Source organism: Martes martes (genome assembly GCF_963455335.1).
Source record: "Martes martes genome assembly, chromosome: 13".
In the NCBI taxonomy this organism is placed as follows: Eukaryota; Metazoa; Chordata; class Mammalia; order Carnivora; family Mustelidae; genus Martes; species Martes martes.
The window spans coordinates 66,885,031-66,903,046 of NC_137901.1; the positions used below are offsets into that span (position 1 = coordinate 66,885,031).

The 18,016-nt window shown below is 42.1% G+C and overlaps 1 gene segment (V, D, J or C); it reads left to right on the top strand.

The window, feature by feature from the left end:
* The first annotated feature begins 2,399 nt into the window (after positions 1-2,399).
* On the top strand, positions 2,400-2,986 carry LOC308354287 (immunoglobulin lambda variable 5-37-like). The segment is given in 2 exons: positions 2,400-2,445; positions 2,601-2,986.
* Positions 2,987-18,016: the final 15,030 nt, after the last annotated feature.

An 18,016-nucleotide genomic window follows, 5' to 3' on the forward strand; every position in this document is an offset into this window, starting at 1 on the left:
ACTCAAGAATGGAGATGTTATCTAGGGTCTCGAGCTGCTTCTCTGGGTTCAAAGTTGTCTCAGCCAATGCAGGGCTCCAGTTCATCTCTGGGATGCAGCCTGAGGATGAGAGTGATGATTACTGTGTGATTGGACAGCAGTGCTTCCCACAGTGACACAGGCTGATAGAGAACTGGGACTGAGCCCTCATCTGCTCAGTGTCTTGTTCAATGACAGTTAAAAACTTGTACAAATGTGTATACACAAAATGTGATTGTATTTACTACTTTGTTTATGGTGTGTCTACGAAAAACAGAACAAGAATGTCAGCAAATACTTCAATGTCATGATAACCCTGGTGTTTCCTGCTTATTCCTATGGGATAAAACCAGGTTCTGTGGAGCTTAACTTATTTTCTCTTGAAATAAGAAAAATTAGCTTTTCATTACCTTTACCTTCAGCAGAACAACCTGAGGGTTTCGAAGGGGCGGGTGGTGGGAGGTCGGAGGAACCAGGTGCTGGGTATTAGGGAGGACACGGATTGCATGGAGCAATGGGTGTGGTGAAAAAACAATGAATACTGTTACGCTGAAAAGAAATAAAAAATAAAAAAATAAAAAAAAGAAATGTATGACACAGATAAGTAGACCCTATGAACTTGGGAATATAAACTCAATTCTTAAAATATACATGTGTGTGTGTGTGTGTGTGTGTGAATGTATGCACATATATATATATGTAAATGCATATGAATATGCATATATAGAGTATATGTACAAGTACGTATATGTAATGCATATGTAAATGTATGTATGTATGTACATATATATACACATATGAAAATGTATGTATGTACATGCACATATATGTGTGTATATATATATATATATATATATATACACACTCTTTTTTATATTTGTAATTTTTAATTTTTATTGTGTTATGTTAGTCACCATAAAATACATCATTAGTTTTTGATGCCGTGGTGGTATATATTACACTTTTCCTGGGTAAATTTTAGTGAAGCCAACAAAAGCCATTATGTGTATTTATTTATTTATTTATTTTACCCATCACTTAATCAAATGAAATCTCCACTAACATTTCCAATGCCATGTTTTGAAATGTTTTCTGCATTTTCCTCTTTAGAATATGACACTGAGCAAGTGTATTCCTACAAAATTCCCTGTCTATGCCTTTCCTAGAAACAGCCTATACACTTCATCAAAGGAGCTTTGGTGTTGCCCCCGAAGATGACTCTGTATCACCTGGTATAATGCATACGTGGGTCATTCAGCGTTTTCTAGAATGTTCTCTAATTATATTTGCACATACTTACACATCCCATGGACCAAGCCTCCTCCAAGAAAGAGAACTTACAGGAAGCAAGCACAAGCATTAAAATCATAGTACAGCTGTCCCCAACCATTGAAAGTTCTCTTTACTCCATGTAACTTTTATGAAACACTTACATAAGTACCTGCTTTTACTGATAAAGGAAATCTGAAGATGATTTTCAGTTTTATATTTAACAAAGAAAGAAAAGCCAAACTAACATTCAGCATTTATTTCTTGGGGAGAAATAAATACAAAAATAGAAAGAGAAATAAATACAAAACTGTGCATCATTCAGAAAACAGGAGGGGAGCTATCCAGCTCCTTAAAAGAAATACACCCAGCAGCTCAGTACCAGGACATCAGCACTTTGAATTGTGTAGGTTATCATATTTGCTTTATCTCCATTTGTTTTTGCACATCTGACAACAAAACGTGTTGTTAGGTATAAGAGAAGCCTAGTAAAGTCTTTTTGGGTCTGGAAACATTAAGTTTGTGCATATAAATTAATTGCTTCTTTGTCTTATGTCATCATGGCTTACTATAGACCCTTGGAATTATATACTTTCAGAGGGTAGGAGAAACATACTAAGAATTGTACGATGGATGTGTGTATACACAGGGAATTGAAGAGCTGCAGAAATCAGCTGGGCAATCAGGGTTTTGGGATACTGGGACTGCTGCAACCTGTAATCAGCAGGGGGAGCTGTAGGACTGCCCTGTGATCCCTATATGGAGGTTTACTGAGGTACATTCACTCAAGGGAAATAACCTGGGGACTGGGCAGTGCTCTCCTTGATGGCGACTCAGCAGCTGTGTCTTCTCTGGTCTGGCAGAGTCCCCTGAGAGGGAGCTGTGTGGTCTCAGCAGGTGCTTCCACCCTGTGCTGTCCCCAGAGGATGAAACCAAGCACCATCCTCCTGAGTGTGTGTTGGGAGCTGAGCTCCACCACCAGGGCTCAGGGAGGGGCTGGGCTGTCACGTGGACTCCATTTGCATGGACAGCCTTGCCTCTGGCACAGGATAGAAGAGAAAAGGAGGCCTGGGGCAGGCCAGCCCATTGTGGGGACCAGGGTCTGTGTCACCATGGCCTGGATTCCTGTTCTCCTCATGCTCATGTCTCACTGCACAGGTAGGGAAAAGCCTCAGGGACACAGGGGGCCCCATATGATATTTTCCATATTCAGGATTTTGGGGCTTTTTGTTTTTTTGATTTTTGTTTTTTTGTTTGTTTGTTTTGTTTTTCCCACTTATAGTTCCATCACCCATGAGTGTCTGTATTTGCAGGATCTTTGTCCCAGCCTGTGCTGACCCAGCCACCCTCACTCTCTGCATCTCCGGGAACAACAGCCAGACTCACTTGCACCCTGAGCAGTGGCTTCAGTCTTGATAGGTATACCATGTACTGGTACCAGCAGAAGCCAGGGACCCCTCCCCGGGTTCTCCTGTACTACTACTCAGATTCAAGTACACAGCTGGGACCTGGGATTCCCAGTCGCTTCTCTGGCTCCAAGGATACCTCGGCCAATGCAGGGCTTCTGCTCATCTCTGGGCTGCAGCCTGAGGACGAGGCTGACTATTACTGTACAGTCTGGTACAGTGGTGCTGGTCAGTGTCACACAGATGGGGAAGTGGGACAAATACCTCAGCCTGCTCACAACCTTGTATTCTGACTCTTCCAAATTTAAATAAGTAGAGTACACACTGACTGTACTTGGAAGTACCTCCTAGATCACAATAACCTTTCTACCAGGTTCCTATGCAACCTAAGTGATCTCTCAGGGGGAAAACAAAACAAAACAAAGACAACAAAAAAACGCATGGTAATGGAGAAACTTTGGTGAACCAAGTGTAAAAATTCAGAGCCTGTAGAGCTCGCATTTTTTCCTCTCTTTGTAAAGACACATAAACTTTCCTTAATTTTCTTGAACAGAACCTACAGATCATCCAAGCAGATGGACAGTCCTCCACAGCATGGACCCTGTTCCTACAGGGCTCAGAGCACAGACCCTCCTTCCCTCCACGCTCCTGTGCTCAGGACTGGCTGAGTCGCTCTGTTTCTCAGGAACAAGGGTCTAAGATTGGTGCCGAGTGAGGACTCAGAACAGGAGGCATTCTGGGTGCACAATTGACTTGGAACAGAGGCTGGATTCTATCATTTCACTGTGATGTCAGGAGAGGGTGGTTAGCCCTGGGAAGAACTTTGAGTGTTTGTTCGCAGATCTCTCAGTGGGACTTGTGGGGGTAAGGGGAAGGCTCCAGACCTGTTATAAAATGCTGAGCCTGCTCTAGGGCAGGTGGGTGAAGTAGATCCCACAGATGAGAGAGACAGAGAGCTGACACTGTCAGGGCCAATAACCCCTGCGGCAGATTTCCTGAGGCCACAGGCACTGACTGGGTCCTCCTCTTTCTTGCCACAATAGGGCTTTTCAGTGATCCAAACAGTATGGGGGCAATGCAGCACCATGAACACGATGACCACCACCTGTGCACAAGGATGTCCACCCCATGAGTCTTTCCAGGAATATGTCCTGGTATTTGTGGCATCAAGGGTTGACCGGCAAGAAATTACCCTAAGTGAAATAAGGCCTATAAGGGAAACAAGGACATTTAAATGTCATTTTTGTTGTGGAGAGCACCAGATTTAAGAATTACTTTGAGATTCTGTGTGAGGTATAAAGATGTTTCTAAGATGATACCCATGTCTGTGGTTCAGAATTTGAGTTGATGATGATGGTCCTAATGAAGCTTGAGATACCTATTTTGGACATAAGTTAAAGAGGTGGATATTTGTATTTTTTCATTTGCTGATTTATTTGCTTCAATTCAAAAGTATTTACTGAACACCAGGTAAGTATCAGCAAGCTCCAAATACTTAGTGCTGCAAGGAGAAAAACAAATTTGTGAAGATCATGAGCACATGTTCAGTTTTTATCTGACTCACTATGAAAGGCAGTGATCAAATATTTTATATGAAGTACAGAAGGAAACATTAGCATTTGTATGAATAAGACATACAGTACTTTTTAAAAAAGATTTTATTTATTTATTTATTTGACAAAGAGAGATATCAGAAGGAGGCAGAGATGCAGGCAGAGAGAGAGGAGGAAGCAGGCTCCCCACTGAGCAGAGAGCCCGATGTGGGTCTTGATCCCAGGACCCTGAAATCATGACCTAAGCCAAAGGCAGAGGCTTAACCCCCTGAACCACCCAGGCACCCCAAGACATTCAGTTCTATGTTAAGTGAGAGACGCTGGATAAAAATGAACACACACACACACACACACACACACACATACACATACGCGCGTGTGCGTGCACGTGCATTCTGCTCTTATCAGAGCAGAATGAATTAGATAACATCATTGGATAAAATAATTGTGTTAATATTTATAGCATGAATACAACAATGTCTGGTACACTGATGGACTAGAAATGGATAATTTCTAGGAGTCATAAAATGAGTCATTAAAATATATCTCAGACTGGGAGCAGATGGCTTAGGAATTTCTGGATTATGAGACTGAATCTAGGAATTTCTGTATCATAAGACTGAGTGATATCCTTGAGGCTCTGAGCCCATGTCCCCAAATGTACAGTGCCACCAGGATGAACCTAGTGTCTGGTGCAAGAGACCCATTCACACCTGGTATCTCCTCTCATGCCTGGGAGTTCCCAGCTACATCCTAGGAGGGCTGTGTTGTTGACCATCTCCTATGGGTGCTCTCAGACAGGAGACACAGAAGAACCACATTTCGCTTCTTTATAATTCTGGTCTCTCCTTGAAGAATTCCCTGCACACTGTTATTAATGAACTTTGAGCCATCAAAGACAAAGCAGAAGGTTATTGGGGGTTCGTCAGCTGGGTGGAAGTGTCTTGATATGGGACAGAGGTTGGCTGTCTCCTCCAGTAGCACCTCCCCACACTGCCAAAGAGGCTGTAAAGGGATGTGAATGCCCTCTACACATCTCACTGTGTGTAGGATATATCCTTCCTGAGGGGTCCCTCACCTCTGTCCCCCAAAACACAACTGTCTAAGTAGCAGGAGGAGCAGAGGGTGATTCATGCTGAGGAGGAGGACATGTCTCTGAAACAAGGACTTGGGTGTGGCACCAGCAGCACAGGGAGGGGCCCCCAGAGGATGAGAACCCCATGCCACTACGTGGGGGTGGGTGGTGAGCCAGGCAAGCTGAAGTTCAGAGTGTCCCTCTCTCTGCTCAGCTCCAGGATGTCCCTCCAAGTCAGTGGTGAGTCTGGAATCTGAGGCAGTAGGGGGTGCTATGGGCTTGTCCCTATGGGTTTGGGAGGTGGGATGAGGGATCCCCTGGGCACCCGGGGGCCTGGAACCTTGCCTTGTGCCTTCTGCTCTGCGCTCACTGGGGCCCAAGAGAGGTTTCCCAGCCCTTCCCCATACTTGCCTGTCCCCCAATTCATGCCAAGGGGTCCCAGGGGAGGGAATTATTTGCATGAAGGGTTCCTCTCTTCTTTTCCAGAAGGGGAGAGGATAAGAAAGGCTTTGTGCAGTGCTCACTTGTGAGCTCAGAATCAGAGCCTGGGTATATCCACCATGGCCAGGACCCTTCTCTTCATCACCCTCCTCACTCTCTGCTCAGGCAACTGGTTCTGGGATGTAGGGGGCGTGATTATGGGGAGGCCCAGGCTATTTCTTGCTTCTTTTTGAGAACCTATCTTGGACAATCACCAATCACTCACTTGTGTGGGTCTGTTGCAGGGTCCTGGGCAACTGCTACAGGGTTCTGGGCACAGTCTGTACTGACACAGGAAGCCTCCATGTCAGGTTCTGTGGGACAGAAGATCACCCCCACCTGCAACAATGTTGGAGCATGTTTTGTGGGCCGGTACCAATAGATTTCTCATGGTGCCCCAAAACTGTGATGCTTGGAACCACTAGTCCTCAGGGTTCCCAGCTTGGTTCTCTGGCTCCAGCTCTGGGAACACGACCTCTCTGACCATCTCTGGCCTGTAGCCTGAGGCCATGGTTGATTATTACTTCTCAGCAGGGGACCACAGCATCAACAAGGACACAGAGCTGCTGGACCATGGGGACCTGACACAGAAAGCTGCCCCTATTCCCCATGGTCACCCCCATGACTGTGTGTGACAAACAGGGAGACTGTGGAGAACCTGGAGGGATGAGTTCCTGACTGTATGACCACAGGACAACTTTATAGGGAGAGTGACAGTTGATTTTTCTTTTGTTATTTTTTCCCCTAAGACCAAAACAAATGTATTATAATTTGCATGCCATAAAGTTCAATGCTTTAAAGTGTACGACACAGTTGTCTGTGGTATATTTAACTGAATTGAGCAACTACCACCAAGATTAAATTTACATTCCCATTACCTACAGAGAATCTCATGAGCCATCAGCAGTAATGCCAGTGTCCCCTGCGCTCAGCACTCTGTGGTCCCCAATTCCCTCCTGTTTGCAGTGAGTTCCTTACTGCGCACATTTCAAAGTGACTGAACCCCTGAAAAAGTGCCCTTGTATGTGCTCTGTTCATTGTCATGAGGGGCGTGTGTATTGTTGTGGGGCATCACCACCATCTGGAAATATGCAGACTGCTTCATGTATGTACATGTTACCTGGTGTGGAGGCCATGGTAATCTATCTGTAAGGTCCTAACTTTAATGCATGGGATGTTGAAATGTTCATGATTTACATTTCCATAGCGGTCTATAAAATAATTATGGATTTCAATGTTTTTTTATTTTTATTTTTTATTTTTTTGTATTTTTATTATCCAATATCAAATATCCCTTGTTCAAAGTAAATAATTTAGTCAGTGGTTCTTTTATTTGGTTATGAAAAGTAATATTATGTTATTTAGATTTTTTCTAGTTTTTCTCTTGTGCATTTTTTTTCTTGACTTATGGTGGGAGGTGGGCTCTTTCTCCTTTGCCTTTTTCCTACTCTCCTGTGCCTGGCAGACACTAAATGTCCCTTTTCCCATTTTAGTGGTGTTTTCAGGGCTCCCCACCTAATTTTTTCACCCCATCTACCCAGCACTGCATCTGAGACCTCCTGTCTCTTTCTTGGAGTCCCATTCTGTGGTCAGGGCCCAGGTCTCCTCGCTGTCCTGTGTCTTCACACTCAGAGAGCTTTCTCCTCTGATGTTGGTTCAGGACTGCTGCCATCTTCCACTTCTGCCTCCAGACTTTTTTTGGAACTGACTTTTCTTTCCAGTGAAGCTTATGACTTCTGAGGTTAGCCTGGGAGTGAGGACACCAAGGTCTCTGGTCTGTTTGAGTATTTCTGTATTCATTTGTTTTCATTTACAGGATAGGGGAAGTTGGTATATGAGATATCTCATTAGTTAATATGGTTTGAGTTCTGTATAGTTTCCTGTCTTCCTAATTGTGAAGGTGTTTTTAAGAGATATAATTTCTGTTCAGTGCAAGCATTTTGCATATGTATTATTTAAGCATTAACAATTATAAATACTTTTAGAAAGGATATTTTCTTCCCTAATACCATGGATAAAGTTGGATCATCTCAAAGAGCATATATTAAAGTTGTAGCCCTTAAGGGCCAAAGAATGTAACCATATTTGATAATGGAGTTGTCCCAGATGTAATTAGGAAAGATAAGACAATAATGGGTTGGGGTGACCTCTTAATCTGATATGACTGGGGTGTGTGTGTTTGTGTGTGTGTGTAGCAAGACAGCCAGATGGATACCAAGGGGGCAACATGGGTACATAGAGGCAAAGACTGTGGCCCCAGAGCTGCAAACAGGGTGTGCCAAAAATTGGCCTCAAACCTCCAATGGTTAGACAGAGGCAAAAAGGATTCCTCTGCAGGTTTCAGAGAGGACACAGCCAAGCCCTGCAAACTGTGGGACTGGGTGAGAACCACAGAAATACATTTATACAGTTTTAAGCCAGTCTGTGAGTACTTTCTTATGGCAGTTGTAGAAATATAATATACCTGAAATCAATACATATAAATATAGGAAATGTTACTAATAAGTGGAGATATACAACTTAACAATGAAATTACTTTTCAGTTATGAAATTGGTAAATATTAAGATGGAGTTTACCCTCTGTAATATGTGTGCTAAAATGATGATGAGAAATCTCATAAATGATGGTGAGAGTATAAATCGGTGCATCAATTTTAGAATATAAATTTTAAATTTTTATCAAACATTAAATATATGCATGGCTTGCATGAGTGTTACATTTTTACAAGTAAATTATTAAAAAAATCTAACTGATACATGTAACAATGAATATATTGGCATATCCAGTTCAGATATGTTACAATAACAATTGAGACCAACATGGATATTTCTCCATGGAAAAATGGCCATACTATGGCAAATTATCCTATGGAATGATTATGAAATATGAATTAAAATAAGATACATCTCTATGCTTGCAAAGCAACATCATAGATTATATTTTACATGTAAAGACAGTCATGGAGCACTGGAAATATACAAAAAACAAGACTGTGTTATGCTTTATATATAATACTACATATAACACACATATGTGTGTGTATATATATATATATAAATTTTCATATCTATCATATAAATGCTATATATATATATATATATATGGATATATGAATAAAATTACTAGAGCACATTCTTGAGAAAGGTTTCAGTTATCTACTCAGGGAGTAAGTGACTGTGGAACAGAAGAGTGGTTTGTCAATGGATGGTATCATATCAATTTTATAGACCATTTATAGTTATGTTATTTATTATCATCCCTTTTACCATGAAAAATAATAAAAACTGACAAAATTACCTTAAATATACCAGAGAACTAATACCAAATATTTTATGTGAGGGTAATATTCAAGAATAAGTGAGAATCCAACAACGTAATCAAAGACAAATGATATGTTGTATCTGAAAGCATGATATTCTCATGGAAAAGACAGAGATAAAGGCAAGGCATATGCTGTGAGAGCTCATGACCCTAACAGGAGACCCTGACAACAACAACAACAACAATAAGCAGTAAGTCAGCTTGTAAGGGTAACCCAAGTAGAATTACTACCAGGGTTGAACAAATGGGCTTCTCTGGGGAACTTTAAGCCTTCAAGCCTTGAGCTTGGTTCATTATGTCCCAGTAGTGAAATCAGGGACAAGGCAGAAGCAAATTGAAATGTCACATAACCCTGAAAATTCTCCTAATGTAAATGTTTCAGTTAGTTGTCTACCCAAGGGCATTGGTTCTCTGGAAAAGTGGATGCATCAACCCCAAATCCCACATAGCTGACCTACTCATTCTATCACCCTGGATGGTGACATTAGTAGGATCCACCTGCAAAGGTCACGAAGTCCTTCCAGGAGTACTGGAGAGTGTGCCACGTTCTGTTGGGCAATGTGTCTGAGGTAAGTAGGGGGCACAGGTGGGCTTCTCCTGAGAGTCAGGGTCTGGACCAGGAAGGCTAGGAAAATCTAACAATGACCTTTGCCCACTAGGGCAAGCAGGATCCTCACTGTGACTTTCCTGCTCCTGGGCCTCCAGGGGCCACAAGAGCCCTCAGCTCAGATTCATGCATGCCTCATACTTCATTCTCCATGGAATCAGAGTAAATTTTCTAGACCTGATATTCATAGAAAGAGAGATGGAATGGATGATCAGATAAGAGAAACACATTTGAAATAGACCAAACCTTGGGACAGAAGTCACCAAGGTCACTGAGGATGTGATCTGGTGAATGATTTCCCCCTGACACTTTGTGTCTCAGGTCCCCCTGCAGGCATTGATGTGTGTGAGTTCTCAGCATCTCCTCCTTTCAAGATCTCCCAGGGGACATGTGAGGGATTATGGGGCAGTGAGAAAGAGGAAGCTAACTTGCATGAAGCACCTTATCATAACAGTTATGGAGATATGAAAAGGCCCAGAACATCCCACTCCAGCCTAAGAGTCTGTGAAGGCCACATACTGTGGGAATCCCCACCATGGCCTGGACATTGTTTCCCCTTGGGCTCATTGCATATGGCTCAGATCAGGGGTAGGGAATCTGTCCATGGGAGGCATTTAAAATCAGGGTCATAAGGGCTGCTTTTTCCCCATAACAACAGCTTTCTCTCCTGTTAGTAATAGGAGCAGATTCTCAGACTATGGTGATCCAGGAGTTGTCACTGTCAGTGTCTCCAAGTGGGACAGTCACACTCACTTGTGGCCTCAGCTCTGGCTCAGTCTCTGCAACTAACTCCCCTCACTGGTTCCAGCAGACCCCATGTCAGGCTCCCTGCATGCTCATCTATAACATCAGCAACCTCCCCTCTGGGATCTCTGATTGCTTCTCTGGATCCAGCTCTGGGAACAAAGTCATCCTCACTATCACAATGGTCGAGGCTGAGGATGAGGCCGACTATTGCTGTTTGCTGTCTGTGGGTGATGGACTTTACACAGTGATTTAAATCTATGAGGAAGTGTAACTGTAACCCCCTGAAGGGCTCTGAGTGGCTCAGCCTTAGAGACAGGAGAGAAGTTGGTTGTAGTAATGGTCACCACCACCATGGGAAGGGAAGCTCCCTGGCCTCGTCCTTCCCTTCCTTGGTTCAAGGTCATGTGTCCCCCATCCTGGTATTCCCAGTGTGTGTCCATCTCTCCACTGTGACCTTTTCAGACTGCGCTTCCTCTCTCACCTGCCTGATGTGTTGAGTGGGGACTCAGTTACATTATACATAAAGCAGTACTAAGATTCAATCTCCTGCTGCTTCCAATAAAGGCTATTATCCAGAGAGCATTGGTAGTTATAATTGTAATCATTAATTTGATAATGAGAGACAGATTAATAATTTATTTTAATTGGAAGCTTGATAAAAATGCAATTCTCCATCCTAGACCTTCTAAATCTGAACCATGTGTTTTTTTTTATTATTATGAATTTATTTCTGAAAATATCTCTTTAGAAGACAGTGATAACATCTTCTGACACAATCATTCCCCAAATCCCACGGAAGACCAAAGAACACTGAGAAACAGATTCAAAGTCTCAGGCTACCGATGTGCACAAGTGTTGGCTATGGCATAATGCATGCTGGGAGATACAGAAGTGAGGGGGAATATGTAGCCAGTGGATGTAGATGTATAATTCGGCCTGGAAATTGGATAATCTAAGCATTCTTATTTCTAACTATAAGAGGCTACCAGAGAAAAAACAAGAGACACAGGATGGCATAACATTGTATATTCTGGTTCAACCCTCTGCCACTAAATGAGGTTGTGCAATACTTGACATTATATTTGGGCCGTTTCTACTATTTTTTATTATATAAAAAATAGTATATAGTATAATAATATATAATAGTATATAATAGTATAATAATAAAATATTATATTTTATTATTATATATTAATACATCATCTGCATTAAAAATTACTAAACAGTGGAGCCTGGGTGACTCATTGATTGTCTGCCTTGGTTCAGGTCATGATCTCCAGGTCCTGAGGTCCAGCCCCACATCGGACATCCAGTTCAGGGGAAGTGTCCTTCTCTCTCTGCCTCTACCTCTGCTTGTACTCTCTTTCTCTCTCTGTGTGTCTCTGTATTGTTCTCAAATAAATAAATAAAATCTTAAAAAAATAAAATAAGCATAAAAAACACTAAACTAATACAGAAATATCAGTTTATTTTATATCCTCAGTGATATTAGTTTTTAAGGAAATTTACAGTCAAGTTAAACACATTCCCACGCATAACTTATGCACTGTAGATTTTGTTCCAGGAATGAGGAGTCACATTGCTTAACTCATGCTTGTCAGTAACTACACTGAAATTGTTCATTGCTTTAGTTGACAGCCTTCCCATGAAGAAAACTTCAGGCCAGAAGACTTCACTAGAAAATTCTACTATGCATTTAAAGAGGAAATAATGAGAATACTACAGAGAATGGAGATGAAGAAAGAAACTTGAATATATGTTATAAATCCAGTTTCTCTCTGATATAATAACCAGGTAAAATGTTTAGAATAAAATAAGTTAAGAATCAATATGATTTTAAAAAGAATCAATATGATTCATACACTGAAGGACCAATATAGAAATATAAAAATAAAAAAATTGTAAAAAATATAAAAATTATTTAAAACATTTAAAAAAATTGCATATTCAGTCAGGAATGTATCAAATGGGAACGTGAGTTGCTCAGATGGATAAGCATCTGACTCTTGGTTTTGGCTCAGGTCAAGATCTCATGGATCATGGGATTGTCCCCTTTGTGCTTCACACCTCAGTTTGTTTGAAGATTATCTCCCTCTGCCCCACCTTTCTCTCTCTCTCAAATTAAATGAATACATCTTTAAGAGATCCCCAATTCATCAAAAGTGGTTATTTTAGACACTTAAGGTTTGTGAAACATTTGAAAGTCAGTCAAGGTAATTCACTCTATAAGAGAGTAAATTAAAAATATAATCATATACACTATGGAGTATTATGCCTCCATCAGAAAGGACGAATACCCAACTTTTGTAGCAACATGGACAGGACTGGAAGAGATTATGCTGAGTGAAATAAGTCAAACAGAGAGAGTCAAGTATCATATGGTTTCACTTATTTGTGGAGCAAAACAAATAATATAGAGGACAAGGGTAGATGGAGAGAAGGGAGTTGAGGGAAACTGGAAGGGGAGGTGAACCATGAGAGACTATGGACTCTGAAAAACAACCTGAGGGTTTTGAAGGGGTGGGGGATGGGAGGTTGGGGGAACCAGGTGGTGGGTATTAGGGAGGGCACAGATTTCATGGAGCACTGGGTGTGGTGAAAAAACAATGAATACTGTTACACTGAAAATAAATAAAAAATTAATAAAAAAATAATCATCTCAATAAATGCACCAATATTCCCCTGAAACCATTCATCTAGATGGAAATAGATTAAGAAGGAAAATAAACTATATTATTCATAGGTCATATTATCATCTATGTACAAAATAAAAATAATTGACATTAAAAGAAAAATCTCAAAACTAATAAGCAATTTCAGCAGGTTCAAGTGCTCACTTAATATAGAAAAATCAAGTGCTTACCCATTAACTAGCATTGAACAAGTGGAGTGTGAAATATACACAAATTTTATTAATCCCCCAAAAAAGGGAAAATCATAGGTAAAAATCAAACATAATATATGTAAGACCTATATAAGGAAAACAACACAATTCTGATAAATGAAATCACAGAGAAGCTAAATAAATTGAGGGATATTCTATGTGCATTGATGAGAAAGCTCATTACTTTGAAGATGCTGGTTCTTCCGAATTGGATGTGAAGATTCAATGTAACCCTTAAATCGCAGCAAGTTATTCTATAAATCCTGAAGAACATATTCAAAAATTTACACAGAGAGGGAAGAGATCCAAATTACCAACATAATATTGTGGGGGAAGAACAAAGTTAGAAGACTGACACTTGAACTTGAAGATGTATTATAAAGCTATATTATTCAAGATTAATAGAAGACGAGGAGAGAAATAGAGATCACAGTGTGTTACACTTGGTGTCTGCCCTGATTTCAATAGATGCTCAATGTTGCCAAAATGTGTGTCTACCATGATCCCCAGGTGAAATCCATCTCCTTCCAGGAAAGCCTTGTGTTGAGAACATGGGAAGGACTGAGGTCAGGGACTCCAAGATCAGAGGAGGGCTGAGGCTGGAGCAGGGAACAAGGGCAGAGCTGTGAGGTGGGTGGGGAAGTGTGCAGGGCAGAGCAGGGAGGACCCTCAGACATGGGAAGGGCTTGGGTGTTTAGCAAAGAGCAGTGAGGAGTCACTGAAGGGGTTGAAGCCATTGGGTGACATGCCTGAGCTGTAGGAGAAGGACCCCTACCTATGAGTGCCTTGAGGAAAGGGTTTCTGAGGGAAGTAGGAGATTGTGGTCAGAGGCCTATTATTTAAAGTCCCTGTGAGTCTAGAGATTTGGTGAATACTTGTGCATATAGCTGATTTGTTTTAGGGCCTAGTGAGTTCATGATTTCTGCACCCCATTTTCCAGGCATGTGGAAACAATAATAAAGCATCCCATTAATCTTCCCACTGAAGGAAAGCAATGGGTACAAAATTGCAAATTGGAAATAAATTTGGCTACAATACACAAAGTTGGTGAAGCAATAAAGACAGAATCCTGACAAAATTTTCAAAACAGAAATATTCAGAAACCAATGAATTTAGAAGATACAACTCACTTCCAAACATAAAGAGATATGTCTACTATTCACCAATAAATGTTCAGTCAGGCAAAGCTGTTAGGTTTTCAGAAATCACTCGGTCACATCTGATCCTGGCCAAATTGTAACAGCTTCACATGACCTTTGAAATGTTTGCTGAATTTATGCCTCAGGAATATGTCACTGAGCTTACATCCTGGAAAATGTCCAGTCTGACCATTCCCTGAAGATCCCATACAAACCCCTCCAACCGCTCCATTGTCCTCTGATCAAGAATGTATGGCATGATGCATTCACCTATTACAGTAACTTCTCTGAGGATGGTGAACACTAATTGGTGATTTCTGTACATTTTTGCCCTTTCCATAGAGAGGTGTCTCTCCAGAGAGTGAAAAACCATAGTGATCATATAGAGTTTATACGAATCATAGGATCTGGAGATCAGACATGGGAGTGAGAATAGACAGGTACCTGGTGAGCTGCTGAAAGCCAATGGGCTCTCAGGGCTTTGGTCCATATTGAGACAGGTGCATTGTGACAAGCAGGGGTCACTGTGGGACTGCCCTGTTGTCCCCACATAGCTGCTCAGTGAGGAAACGTCACTCAACGGAGCTGGGCCTGTGTGCTGGGCTCTGTGCTCCTTGATGTGGACTCAGCAGCTACGTCCTCTCTGGTCTGGCAGAGTCCTCTGAGCAGGGACTTCTGTGTGTTCTCAACAAACTGCATCCTCTTCAATGTGTGGTGTGAGCTGAGATCCAGCACCAGGGCTCAGGGAGGGGCTGAGCACTCCCTGGATGGACCCCATTTTCATGGACAGGTTCACCTGTGGTAGAGGGTAGAGGAGAAAAGGAGGCCTGGGCCAGCCCAACCCACGCTGGGGATCATGGGTTGTATCACCATGGCCTGGGTACCTGCACTCCTTGTTCTCCTGTCTTACTAGTAGACAGGTAGGGGCAGAACTCAGGGAAACAGGGTGGCCCCAAAAGACTCTTTCCATGCTCAGCATTTGAGAATTTTTTTTTCCCATTGCTAATGCCACCACCCATGAGTGTCTGAGTTTGCAGGTTCACTGTCCCAGCAATGGGAGCAGCTGTCATTGTGCAGTGTCCCAGACAATGAGGAAGTGAGACAAAAAACCCTGGGCATGATCTCTGAGGCTCTTTAATTGTGAACCTTCTCTGGAGCCTTCTGTAGGGGAGAATCCTCTGTGGGGAGATGTGTCCTTGAGGAGGGAAGAGTGACACACAAATTATGCTGTTGCCTGAGACAATGCAGGAGCACAATCCCAACAGCACACCCAGGTGAGGGAATCGAGCCTACCTGTTCATATCCCAGGTTCTGGAGAACATGAACAACACTAAACACTTATACATGGAATGCATCAGACCTTCCTCCATGTTGTGTCTCCTTACTACTGTAAGGAAGCAGGAATGTCCTGTTCATTTAAAGATCCTTCTATCTGGAATAATAATAAAATTGGCACGAGCCAGATTAATACAAGAAAATCAAATTTAATAGGGTACATATGGGAATCCACACAGACATGGAAATTCCAAAGACACTTAGGCAAAAAGAAGTGTATATGGTTTTTTCTGAAATACACAGGAGGTAGTGTCTACTATTCAGTGCAAAGAAATGCAATTCACAGACAGAGGAAGGGGAGTAAATGTTTGGTAGACAAATTGGATGCACTGGGAAACAATGGGACACAGAGGACCCTGACCAAATAGGCCTTGCTGGGTCCTTCCCTGTCTGCCCCACTTAGTTCCTGTCCTAGTGTGGTTGTCTGGGGGGAAATCTTTTCCCAAAGAAGGTGCTCTGCCTCAATTCCTTAGTCCCTTGAGGGGGAGTTAAAGAATTTTTCCTGCATCTGCTGGGTTTCAACTGCCTTTGACCTCAAAATAATCTTCATGCCAAAGTGGACCATGTACAACTGCCCTGCCCTTTTCCCCTACAGTTCTCTCTGATGATTCTTCCCTGAAGTCTCACACATTCAAAATTGAGCAGCGAGATGGTTTCATCTTGTTGAACTACTTTGTTAGTCTGAAAGCAGGTCAGTTCAGTTAAACTCATTTCAGGAGTCTGCGATGCAGGTAGGCTCTCAAAATGTACACACTGAGGAAGGAATCAGATAATTGGCAGGCTGCATTTTTATATAAATTAAAATAAACATAGTCTAATGTTTGGAACAAATTATTAGCCCTGAGCCTAAGATTTGATTGCTACCAATGCAGGTTGGCTGAGTCTGAGGACTCAGCGGGAATCCCCCAGGAGCAGCCAAGAGGTCCCTTAGCTTCACAATGCATAGGCATCAAACATAAGCAAAAAGACAATGAGAACAGAGTTTATGGAAGACATCAACCAGATACAGAGTGTCTGGGAGATTCAGAATGGGAAATAAAAGAGTCTCAGCTTTGCTTGGGTTCTGGAGCTTTTACTGAGGACTGTGATCTGGTGTACAAGTCTTCTCAAGCATCTGGGAAGTGGTTAAAACAAGGAGTCCTACAGTGTACTACCTAAGTCACTTATACCCTGGAGCCAGGGGTCCCAGTGTGTCACTAGTCTGGAAAACATTCATGATGACCCTACCCAGTCAACCCTTTGATGTTCTCTATTGAGCTGGAAGACTTCAGAGAAACCATGAACAACTTGGCCTTTATAAGGTAGATGTATGTTATTGATAAGAACTTTGTAGGGTGTGGGTGCAGGTCCTAGGAAAAATACCAGCAGGAAAAACAAAAAAGAAAAGAAAACAAAGAACGAATACCAGCAGGGAAAGGAGCAAGAAAAACAGTTCTTTATGTGGTCCTTCAGTTTCTCTGTCTCACTGCCATTGAGAATATTTGTAAATGTGGGTTCAAAAGCATCTTCAGATGGAGTGGGGTCAGGACTTGGCAATGTCATGGCTTTCCCTGGTTTGCAGTTTGGATATTCTTTGTAATATTTTTTAGTGGGCGACAGAGCAACATGCAGGAAGATTGTCTGCACAGGAGCCCCTGGGGTATTTCCCTGAAGTTTACCTCAGGTTACAGTTCACAGGGCTTCAGGAAGATGGATGTGCTTACTTCTCAAATTATTTAGAATGTCAGGTGGGAGAAAAATACAATTGTTACCTTGATTACAACTACCAGCATGTTTGTCCTCTATTCTCTGAGGTCATTGCCACACAGCCTTATATGTCCGGGCTTCTGTAGACATCTGCCTGTATGCTGACAGAACAGATCCTAGGAGGGAATCACTGTCCAGTGTGTACAGAACTATTGTTTCAAGCCAGTGGAAATAATGACAGATGACAAAGATTTTTAGTGTGTAACCCCTCTGTGAATGTAAAGGAGGGCTTCTACACACACAGTGCAGACGTGTGCTTCCCATCTTCTCCAAGTTGTGGGAACCTCGGCTGAATGAGAGAGGAGCCTGGAAACATGGATCCATTACATAACAGGAAATACCTAGCATCCAGCAGAGAAGGAAACATGTGTCCACAGAGACCATCACACTCTGGACTTGATCCTGATCTAAAAGAAGTGTGTGGAGACACACCAT